Source organism: Saccopteryx leptura, chromosome 1 (genome assembly GCF_036850995.1).
Source record: "Saccopteryx leptura isolate mSacLep1 chromosome 1, mSacLep1_pri_phased_curated, whole genome shotgun sequence".
Classification (NCBI taxonomy): domain Eukaryota; kingdom Metazoa; phylum Chordata; class Mammalia; order Chiroptera; family Emballonuridae; genus Saccopteryx; species Saccopteryx leptura.
Window position 1 is genome coordinate 243,459,220 of NC_089503.1, and position 12,135 is coordinate 243,471,354.

Sequence of the window (12,135 nt, forward strand, 5' to 3'; positions counted from 1 at the left end):
ACCCTTTTCTAAAAACCATTTGGGTCTGAAAGTGAGGATACACCCCCAGGAGGCTGGGTTTATTGAATGAACTGTTGTTTTCCATCCCTGGTATACAGAAGGTGGCAGGCCAGGTGTTCATAGGGCCTGTCACTTCATCCAGTGCCAGCTCACGCTTGATATGTGACTTCCCACCTCCCCAGTGCCTCGAAATTGTCCTTTGTCCAGTTGCTAGTCCCCTGACTCACACTCACGTGCCTCTGTGGCCGCCTGCCCCTTTTTACGTGGGGACTCTAACAAGGAAGCCTTGTTCTTCCCAGAGGACTGGAACACAGAGAACTTGCCAGCCTCTCTCCCTCCTCTATCCCGGAAAAAGCTGGCATTCTATATAGGATCAAGTAGGGACCAGAGCAACACTCTCTTCTACTAGGTACCCTGCTGCATGCCTGCCAAGTCCCCATTTACAGATGAGGACACTGAGGTTCAGAGGAAAAAAGAGCTCACATTCTGAGGACTGGGGGACTGGAGAGGGATCGCAGCAGGCTTTTCTGGAGCCCACAGAGTCCTACCCGACAAGGTCCTTTCTCCTCTCTGGCTTTATCCATCCTTCTGGTACAGCCCCTCTGGCCCCTTCGCCTGTTTGTATTTTGTTTGTTTTTTACAGAACAATAAATACCTTTATTACATAAGCTAAGACAGGAGGGAGGAGAATTTATTTGCCTTTCCGGGCCTTGATTTTTCTCAGAACTCCAGCCCCTTGCCCTCTAGCACACAGCCATCTGCGTGGCCACACTGGCCTGGTCTGGAAGTGAGACATGCAAGAAGCTTACCCTGCTGGGACTGCGGACTGCTCCCTCTAGAAGACTGCTGATTTTCACGTTTTTTCCCCTTTCATCATATTTCTCCTGAATTTTCTTTGATTGTTTTCTTTTTAAGGTTTTTACTTATTGATGAATTTTTAGAGAGAAAGGAAAGGAGAGAGAATGATTGATTTTTTGTTCCACTTATTTATTCATTCATTGGTTTATTTTTCCTTTTTTTTTTTTTAGCAAGAAAGGTAGAGAGAGTGACAGACAGGGACAGACAAACAGGAAGGGAGAGGAATGAGAAGCATCAACTTGTCGTGGCACTTTAGTTGTTCAGTGATTGCTTTCTCATGGGTGCCTTGACTGGGGAGGGGGGCTACAGCAGAGCGAGTGACCCCTTGCTCAAGCCAGAGACCTTGGGCTCAAGCCAGCAACCATGGGGTCATGTCTATGATACCACGCTCAAGCTGGATGAGCCCGCGCTCAAGCCAGCAACCTCGGGGTTTCAAACCTGGGTCTTCTGCGTCCCAGTCCAACGCTCTATCCACTGCACCACTGTCTGATCAGGCTTACTGGTTGATTCTTGTCCGTGCCCTGATCAGGGATTGAACCCTCAACATTGACGTATCAGGATGATGCTCTAACCAACTGAGCTACTTGGCCAGGGATCTTTGATCACTTTTGTTTAAAATCTGTTCCTTCTTAGAAGTCAGCTTGGCCTCCTTCTTGTGGTCCAGGGGTATAGTGGGACTTGTAGCACTGCCAATATAGTGTGCTGTCAAGCACAATGCAGTTCTTTACTAGGGTCTCGGTGCAGACTGATTCATTGTTGAATGTGTTTGCAGACAACGTCAGCAATCCTTGTTTTGCACATACAGCACTCAGCCCCAGCAGGTTGCCCACACCCAGCTTCAAGTCAGTGTACTTCTTGTTGCCTTGCTGCATACAGACTGTGTGTATGCGGTGGGGGCCAATCCTAAGTGTTTTTTGTTGTTGTTTTTTTTACAGAGACAGAGTCAGAGAGAGGGATAGACAGGGACAGACAGACAGGAACGAAGAGAGATGAGAAGCATCAATCATCAGTTTTTCGTTGTGTGTTGCGACAGCTTAGTTGTTCATTGATTGCTTTCTCATATGTGCCTTGACCATTGGCCTTCAGCAGACCAAGTAACCCCTTGCTGGAGCCAGCGACCTTGGGCTCAAGCTGGTGAGCTTTGCTCAAACCAGATGAGCCCGCGCTCAAGCTGGTGACCTCGGGGTCTTGAACCTGGGTCCTTCCTCATCCCAGTCCGACGCTCTATCCACTGTGCCACCGCCTGGTCAGGCCAATCCTAAGTGTTAACAGAAGGGCACCTCAGCTCATATTTTCACTTCTTGTGATAGGGCTTTCTCTTGCCCCTGATCGTGCAGTGCTTGTGCCAGTTGTCCTGAGAGACTCCCATGGCTCAGTGCCATCTGGAAAGAGGCAGCCCCTTGCTTTTTTTTAATTCAGTGAGAGGAGGGTCCGCAAAGAGACAGATGCCTGCATGAGCCCCAATCAGGATCCACCTGGAAAGCCCACTAGGGGGCGATGCTCTGCCCATCTGGCGTGTTGTCCTGTTGCTCAGCAACCAAGCTCTGCTTAGCACCTGAGGCAGAAGCCATGGAGCCATCCTCAGTGCCCAGGGCCAACTTGCTCCGATCAAACCATGGCTGCAGGAGAGAGAGACAGAAGCAAGAGGGGGGGGGGGTGGAGAAGCAGATGGGCACTTCTCCTGTGTGCCCTGGCTGGGAATCAAACCCTGGACATCCACACTCCAGGCCGATGCTCTACCACTGAGCAAACTAGCCAGGCCACCTCCCCCTTGTTGTTGTTTTTTTTAAATTTTTTTTTAATTTTTATTTTATTTATTCATTTAGAGAGGAGAGAGAGAGAGAGAGAGAGAGAGAGAGAGAGAGACAGGGGGGAGGAGCTGGAAGCATCAACTCCCATATGTGCCTTGACCAGGCAAGCCCAGGGTTTCGAACCGGTGACCTCAGCATTTCCAGGTCAACGCTTTATCCACTGTGCCACCACAGGTCAGGCCTCCCCCTTGTTTTTTTAAAATCACACCAGGCAGATCTGACCTCAGGGTCTTCGCACTCACTGTGCCTTCTACTTGGGACATCCTTTCCCAAACAGATGCTTGCTAATTCTCTTTACTTCCTTGAAGTCTTTGCTCAAACCTCTTAGTCTGAACAAATCTTTCTCTGACCACCCAACTTGATTTTACAACTTGCCCCAGCTCCTCACCAATCCCCCTTCCATCCATCACTAGCTAATATAATGTGTTTACCAGTTGCACAGTGGTAGGTTGGAGTTTGTCAGAGCTATAAAATGCGCACTTTTGTGAGTTAGCCAATGTCCTGTTGGTAGCCTGAAATCAGCTGTAATGGGAGTATCAACACTGCAAGAATCAGCATGCACTTCAAAGCAGGGCTTTTTGCTCTGAAGAGCCAGCCATTCAACATTTATAAGCACACAGCTCTGTTTATTATGTTTAGTGTTTGTGGTCTCTGGTTACCCCAATCCCCATTAGGATGTAAGCTCCTAGGGCAGGGGTCTGCCCACCTTGCTCTCTGCTGTCATCCTGGCACCTAGAACAATACTTGGCATCCAGTAGGCACTTAATAAATATTTGTTGAATTAGTGAGTAAGCCTCATCCTTAGCAACTGCTCATACTCTGAAAGCAGGACTCTCATGAAGGGAAAGACCCTACACAAATATAAATGGTAGTTAACTTCAGAGCAGGGGTTACTTGGAGATGGGAGATCTCAGAGTGTGTTAACCGTAACAGGAGACTGGCCTGAGGTTACTTGAATGCAAGTACACAGGATTCTTGGAGGAATACCTTCAGGAACCAGATGTCCTTTATGATTGATAAGCTCTGAAACTCTGACTCTTCTCGTGTCCGTGATGATGAAGGAAACAGTAAATGGGCAGGGTTGGGGATGGTATGGCTGGGAAAAAGGGTTTTGTAGCTTTCTAGCTTTATCTGCTGAGCTGTGGCTTTTGGAGCTCAATAAATATGCAGTGGCGCAGTTTCTCGGGGCTGATTCTGTCTCAGGAGTTTCAGCCCTCTGCTATACTATTCATCTGATGTGTCTTATTCCTTGCGAGTCCGAACCTAAAAGAAATTGTAACTCCCTCGTGACAAAACCTCTCAGCATGCCCTGATCTCTAGCACCATTATGCCAGTATTCAGAAACATCCTCTCACCCTTAGATAAAACAGTGGTACTGCCTAGCACCTTGACCTTTGGCCAGGCAATAAGACCCTGGATACTTTAGCTACATGACTCCATCTAAGCAACACACTCTGATCATCATGAGTCCAGCCCCATAACAACTCAAGATGCCGGAGAAACTCCTGGTATCGTGATCCTAGCCCTGGGGGTGATAGAGAAGAAACTCTATGGCCTTGGACTCCAGTGCCAAAGATAATCCTTTGTACGTCCATTCAGCACCTATTTATTCAGCGCCTGCTGCCATCTGAGTTGGACTGGAGATGCAGGACCATCTACCTTTTCCTGTGATCTGCCCCTGTCGCCAGTCCTAGACAATAGCAGGAACCTGGGGGACGGGAAGCTGGTTTAAAGAAGCACTACGTGTCTTTGCCTGGTAGTTAAGTTGTTTAGAGCATCCTCACAATACGCCAAGGTTGCTGGTTTGATTCCCGGTCCGGGCACATACAAGAATCAACCAATGGGGGAAAGAAAAGAATCAACCAATGAATGCCTAAATACGTAGTATAGATATCTCTCTCTCTTCTCTCTCTCTCTCTCTCTCTCTCTCTCTCTCTCTCTCTCTCTCGTAAACCAGCCAATAAAAAATTTTCTTTGAAGAAAAAGAAGCACGGCGCCCTTGTCATTCGCACTAATACACGAATGTGTATTACGGAATGTACGGGAGCCACCAGGTACGCGCCACTCCTGAAGCCGGTTCCCGGAGGTGCGCCAGTCAGATCGCGCGGGTATGCAAAGTCTGGATAAACCAGTGGCTGGGAAGAAGGGCGGGGTGCGGGGCGCTGCGGCATGCGTGGCCTTGTGGGAAACGAAGCCCCAGGACGTAGACCCCCCCACCCCCACCCAGCGCCCGCAGCATACTGGGAATGTGGGCGAGGAGGGCGCAGGGGCTACCGGGACTTGTGGACCGAGACCGTGCGCGCTACTAGGGCGGCGGAAGCAGTGACCGAAGCCGGTCCGTAGTTGCTGACCAGACCCGGAGTTTCCCACGCGACTCCAGTCTGCAGGATGTGAGCTAAGACGAGGGCAGCGGCCGGGGCACCATGGCCAGCTAAAAGAAGCAGATGAACCTCAGGTCCTGCTGGCCAAGATCGTCCCCAGTGGTGGCGGCGCCGTGAGTACCCGACCGCCGGGACTCCGCCCCTGCCCTTGACGGTACTGGGCATCCACAGCCCATCTGGGCCAGCTGGGACTCGCAGCGTTGGCCTTGGAAGCTGAATCCTGACCCCATTCCATACTCAGGCCCCCCAGACCAACCTGTCCTACCCAGACCCCTGCTCCAGACAGCCAGGTACAAACCTGCACCCTCCCTGCAGATCCACCCACAACTCCACCTGGACTCTTCTCTGATATTTGCCCCACCTTATCACCCAGACCCGGCTGCAAGGCCCCCATCCTGCACAAACCCCCTGAGCCCCCTCTTGTTATATATAGGTGCAGACACTGCAGCTGAGAGAAGCTCCTTGGCCAGTTAACTTCCCTGTGGGGCTATGGTCTGGGCGCTGACCTTAACCGCCCCCCTGCCAGGCATACCTAATTGTCCCAAGTCCTCCACCTGCAGCCTCTCCCACCGGGGGTTTCCCAACCTCTGACATTGCTGGGATTTGGACCTCAGTGTTCTCAGGGCACCGTGGGATGAGCAGCACTTTGGCTCCCGCCCACTTGATGCCAGGAACACCCCCAATCATGACAACCACTGATGTCCCCTGACATTGTCCAGTGTCCACCAGGGGGAAGGAGGCTGAATTACTCCCGGGGAGAACCACTGTACTAACCCTTTAAAAAAGCAGTAGTTCTCAGGTCTCAGTCTGAGATGAGATGGAGAGGGTAGCTTACCACATGACCAAAGAATTTTTATTTTTTTATTTTTTTTTATTTTTCCAAAGTTAGAAGCGGGGCGTCAATCAGACTCCCGCATGTGCCCAACCGGAATCTACCCACATGCCCACCAGGTGGCGGTGCTCGGCCCATCTGGGGCATCGCTCTCCTGCAGCTGAAGCCATTGTAGCGCCTCAGGCAGAGGCCACAAAGCCGTCCTCAGCGCCCAGGTCAACTTTGCTCCAATGGAGCCTTGGCTGCGGGAGGGGAAGAGAGACATAGAGGGAAAGGGGAGAGGGAAAGGTGGAGAAGCAGATGGGCGCTTCTCCTGTGTGCCCTGGGCAGGAATCAAACCTGGAACTTCCACACGCTGGGCCAATGCTGTACCACTGAGCCAACCAGCCAGGGCTTGACCAAAGAATATTTACATTCTGTGCTCCAGATCACAGAGTCCCCTGCCAGCCAGAAATGGAATTTGAGCTGCACAGGTCATTTAAATTCTCCGGAAGCCATGGTGAAGAACACAAAAAGAAATAGGTGGCATAATTAAAATAAAGTGACTTTTCCAAGGAAACACCAAATGGCAGGTGACAATGGTGCTGCAGGAGGGTACAGAGGCCCAGGGAGCCCTGGAATGGGCGGTCACAGTGGCTTCTATGGAGGATTTGGCAGTGGCATCGGGGCCAAGGTTGTGACCAGATAGAGGTCAGGGCCAAGGCCACAGAGCTCAGGGAGGCAACGCCATGGATCCCCATCACCAAGCTGGGCCACCTAGTCAAGGATATGATCAAGTCCCTAGAGAGCTATCTCTTCTCCCTGCCCGTCAAGAAATCTAAGATCATTGACTTTTTCCTGGGGGTGTCCCTCAAGGACAAGGTTTTAAAGATTATGCCAATGCAAAAGCAGACACGCCCTGGCCAGAGGACCCAGTTTAAGGTATTTGTTGCCATTGGTGACTAAAATGGACATGTTGGTTGGAGTGTTAAGTGTTCAGAGAAAGTAGCCACTGCCATCCTTGGAGCCATCATCCTGCTCAAACTCTATTGTACCTGTGTGGACAGGCTATTGGGGGACGAGATCGGCAAGCTCCACACTTGCCCTTTGCAAGGTGATGGGCCACTGTGGCTCTGTGCTGGTGCGCCTCATCCCAATCCCCAAGGGCACTGGCATTGTCTCAGACCCTGCGCCCAAGAAGCTGCTGCTGATGTCCACTATCAACAACTGCAACAACTCAGCTAGGGCTGCACTGCCACCCTGGGCAACTTTGCCAAGGCCCCCTTTAATGTTATTGCTGAGACCTACAGCTGTCTCACCCCTCACCTTTGGAAAGAAGCTGTGTTCACCAAGTCTTTTTTTTTTTTTTTTTTTTTTTTTTGTGGCAGAGTCAGGGAGAGTCAGAGAGAGGACAGATAGGGACAGACAGACAGGAACGGAGAGAGATAAGAAGCATCAATCATTAGTTTTTCTTTGCGACACCTTCATTGTTCATTGATTGCTTTCTCATATGTGCCTTGACAGTGAGGCTACAGCAGACCACGTAACGCCTTGCTCAAGCCAGCGACCTTGGGCTCAAGCTAGTGAGCCTTGCTCAAACCAGATGAGCCTGCACTCAAGCTGGCGACCTCGGGGTCTCAAACCTGGGTCCTCCACATCCCAGCCCAATGCTCTATCCACTGCCCCACCGCCTGGTCAGGTTCACCAAGTCTTCCTATCAGAAATTCACTGATTTCTTATAAAGACCCACACCAGAGTGTCTGTGCAGAAGACTAAAGCTCCAGCTGTGTCTACCACATAATTTTATACAAGAACAATAAAATGAATTAAGCCTGTTAAAAAATAAATACATATATACTGTGAGTTTTATAAAATATGAAATAAAATGTACTTTATATACCCATGCTGACCCTGAGAAAACTATACCTGCCAAGAAGGACTCCCTTGTAATTTATTGGGCCCAATTTCATAACCAGAATCTAGTAGCCATTGTTTACAGGGGCCTCTCACACAAGCTGCATATCAGAGAAAAGCCACACACTTTCACTTCCAACCCCCCCACCACCACCTCTGCTGCCGCCCACCCCCCACCCGCCACTCTGCACCGTGCTCCTGCCCACTGAGTCAGCTATTAGAACTCCCAGGATTGAAACTTGACCTATAGGACTGAGCCATTCCCCATCAAATCAGAGCTGTACAGCTATATCCTCATTTGCATCTTTATGGACCAATTGGAGTATTCCAACTACTCAGTGCTTTTTGGGCCAAACTAGAGATTTAGAGTCCTCATTTACATGAAACTGACCAACCAAGGGTGGGCCCGGAACTCTTGTTTATATAAGCCAGCTTTACCTCTGTCCCCGTAAAGGGCACTTTCAGTTTCCATTGGGGGCTATTTCCCTGCCTGAAGTTTTCCAATAACTTACTTAAGTATCTGTTTTAAGTTGAAATTTAAATTAAAAATTACCGTTCAGGTAGCCAGTAGCTGAAAGTAGCTGGTGACTCTGCCCTGGACCAAGTTTGTTGTGTGACCTCCCTGGCTTGTCTCTGCTGGAATTAATCAGGCTGCAACCACTGGTCTGGGGCAAGAAATTGCACACAGTGGGTCCAAAGCTAGTTCTGGTACCCATGCCAAATCCAATTTGAATTCATCACCACCATCTGCTCTTTCCAAAGTTGACCACCTTCAGGTCTCCCTTCCTCTTTTGTAACTGCTCCCAAAGCCCCAAGCTCCATTCACCTCCCAGCACAGTCACCTGGCCCTGAGGCCTGACAACCACAAGAAGCTCAGTGGTGGGTCCCTGAGCAACCCCCCAGCTCCCCAGCCAGGACCCCATCAGCAAAGAGCTGCTGCTGAAAGACAGCATTGCCTGAGGTAGCCACAGGCCTGAGGTCAGGGATAAAGTTTCTTAGGGCCCCAGTCCCACTACCTCCTATTCAGGTTGCCCTGCCTCAGTGTCTTAGAGCCAGCACCCCCAAATCCAGTCTCACCAAAATGTGCCTCCCAGCCATGTGGGGCAGGTGAGGGACCTAGGCACCCATGAAGCCCCTCACCTTCACCCATCTATCTCTCCTTGGGATTGCTCACCTGAGCCCTCTTCCCTGGGTGAGGGATGATCCAGAGTACCTGGGGAGGCCAGGCCCAGTTTCCAGGCCATTCCAGCCAGTCTGAACCGAGCCTTCACCACTGAAAGCCTCCATTTCTCTTGACACTCCTGATGACTTAAATCTCAGGCCCCCAGATGTCCTGCGGGCTGGGCAGCATGCACCTCCCTGGCTCTGACAAACATGAGACAGCCACCTTCCACCACCTGTTTTGCCAAACTTGGATTTGGCTTCAAAAACAGATTGATCAAGCAACATCATTTTCACAGGCATTCCATGCTATTTATTCAGGCTCCTGACCCACCAGCTTGGTGCCCTGGTGTTGGGCCCCCTCAGTTTAGCTCAGGGGCCGACTCAAAGGCCTGATGGACTGGAATAGCCCTTTCCACTCTAGAGCCTTCTGTGTGGTTATAAATTTTTCCCATTGATTTTGAGAGAGGAAGGGAAAGAGTGTGGAAGAGAGAGAAAGAGAGCGTCAATTCATTCCTTTTAGTTCTGCACCCATTAATTACTTATACGTGTCTTGACCAGTGTTCGAAATAATGCCCCCGGAGCCCAGCCAGCACCCTCAGGATCAGGCCAGCTCCCTCTGGACAGAGCTAGCAACCCCAGAATCAAACCAGTGACCTCAGCACTCCAGATGACACTCTATTGTGCCACCAGCCAGGGCTGTGTGGTTATTTATTAAACAGACTCACCCAGGTTTCCACTGACCCTGAGACCACCAAAACAGGGAGTGACTTCAAGGGGCAGGACTTCGGCTGACATTTCAGGTCTGGGGCCCTCCAGCACCAGAGCTGGGTGGGGGACCCAACAGGGGTTCCAAATGACGCAGCTGTGTTCTCACAGCTGCAGCCCACCCCAAATAAAGAGTCTCAAGGCCCCCAACTAACCAGTGGTGCCAGTGAGGGGAGCTTGCCCAGACCCATGGGAACGGTGTCCTGGAAGCAACAGGCATCTCCAGGGCTCCCTCTCCTCAACACCCTCCTTGGCCCGAGTCCCCTGCAGAGCACCAGTGTTGGACCGGAGGCCAGGATATGGGGGTTGGAAGGAGGGGCTGGGACCCTCTGTGGGAAGAAGGCTTCCTGCTGAGGCTGCTGAGCACTTCCTCTCGGGTGTGGACAATGCCCAGTGCCGGGAAGGGGGATCTGAGGGCAGGCTCTGCAGGAAGCCCAGGCCAGGGGTGGGGGGTGAGCAATAGAGCAAGGACCTCAGCCCCAAACATGTCAGCTCCCATAGACTCAGTCTTCCAGGAACAAGACCACATGTCTCAGGTGCAGGTGTTAAATCAGTTCAGCCCCGCCTTCCCCCATCTCCCTACCCCTGCTATTTATTGTTCCCCTCAGGTTCACAGGGTCCCCCTCTCACCCCACCCTGGGGTCCAGCCAGACTCTCTATGCTCCTGACCCATCCCTCTCTTCTGCCCTCCTCCCCCCTCCCACTCCTTACTTCTCCACTGCCCTCTTCTCCCCCCTCCCCAAGCTCCACCTTTGCCCAGAACCTTCTTCATCTATTCAGCCCACGTGTCCTCAGGATGATGGCATTGACTGCCCCCCCCACAACCCAGATTATGGGGTTCTCCTTTGTGCTCTCTCTAACAGCAATATGAGTCTCAATGTGAAGATTCACCCATCACTCACATAGATAGAGATCAGATCTGGGAACTTGTGATGGGCAGCAGTGCAGGAGGCAAGGCTCAGAGAGCTGGGTCACACCCTGCAAGGGGCCTCAGCTGCCAGGGCAGCAGGAAGTGGGGTCAGGGGCTGGGAAGAGGGCCACTCAGCAGGCCAGCTGCCCCCAGCCAGGGTTAAGGGCCCAGCTTCCCGAGAAGGGCCCACACCTCCGGGCTGGGGAGGACAGAAACTTGGAGTCCACTTTCCTGTGTGGCATTCCCCGGCACTAGGGCGCCGGGGCGGGGGGACCAAGGAAGATTGACTATGAGTTCACACACGTAGAACATCACCTCTCGAGGTTCCCTGAGAAGCCTCAGTTCTCTTCTTATGCTCCCAGTCCCTCTGAGCCTCAGTTCACCCCTTCAGCTCCCAGCCCTTCCTCTTGGGCCTCAGTTTCTGCCTCTGACTAAGGCTGAGGAGATGCAGACAGGCAGAGCAGTGGTGCTTAGAAATCCCATCTCCTGGCTGCCCAAGAGAAATAGGCACAGGCCACACCCTGAAGTTGGCTGGAGGCAAACCTCTGTACTTTTCTTCCTGTGTGCCTATTACAGGGTCTGGGGCAGGTGAGGCCACAGCAGACAACATCTCCCCCAGAACAAGGGAGTTGTGACTTCAGCTACACAACCTCATTAAGTGCTGTGAGGAAAATGCCACTGGAGCCCTGGCTAGTTAGCTCAGTTGGTTAGAGCATCTTCCTGATACACCAAGGTTGTGGGATCCAGGGCGCATACAAGAATCAACCAATGAATGCATACATAAATAAGTGGAACATCAAATCAATGTTTCCTTCTCCTTCCCTCTAGACAAAAATCAACTTTTTTTTTTTTTTTTTTTACACAGAGACAGAGAGGGAGTCAAAGATAGGGACAGACAGAAAAGGAGAGAGATGAGAAGCATCAATCATCAGTTTCTCGTTGTGACACCTTAGTTGTTCATTGATTGCTTTCTCATATGTGCCTTGACCACGGGCCTTCAGCAGACTGAGTAACCCCTTGCTGGAGCCAGCAACCTTGGGTCCAAGCTGGTGAGCGTTGCTCAAACCAGATGAGCCTGCACTCAAGCTGGCGAGCTCAGGGTCACAAACCTGGGTCCTCCGCATCTCAGTCCAACGTTCTATTCACTGCGTCACCTCCTGGTCAGGCTAAAATCAACCTTTTTAAAGTTTATTTAATTTTTATTTATTTATTTATTTTTTACAGAGACAGAGTGAGTCAGAGAGAGGGATAGACAAGGACAGACAGACAGGAATGGAGAGAGATGAGAAGCATCAATCATTAGTTTTTCATTGCGCGTTGCAACACCTTAGTTGTTCATTGATTGCTTTCTCATATGTGCCTTGACCGCGGGCCTTCAGCAGACCAAGTAAACCCTTGCTGGAGCCAGCGACCTTGAGTTCAAGCTGGTGGGCTTTACCTCAAACCAGATGAGCCCGCACTCAAGCTGGCGACCTCGGGGTCTCGAACCCGGGTCCTCTGCATCCCAGTTCGATGCTCTAT

The 12,135-nt window shown here is 51.2% G+C and overlaps 2 pseudogenes; one reads left to right on the top strand and one right to left on the bottom strand.

The window, feature by feature from the left end:
* Positions 1-691: 691 nt before the first annotated feature.
* On the bottom strand, positions 692-2,227 carry LOC136389183 (small ribosomal subunit protein eS8-like; annotated as a pseudogene).
* A 4,220-nt stretch (positions 2,228-6,447) lies between these two features.
* Positions 6,448-7,662, top strand: LOC136389184 (small ribosomal subunit protein uS5-like; annotated as a pseudogene).
* The last annotated feature ends 4,473 nt before the right edge of the window (positions 7,663-12,135 follow it).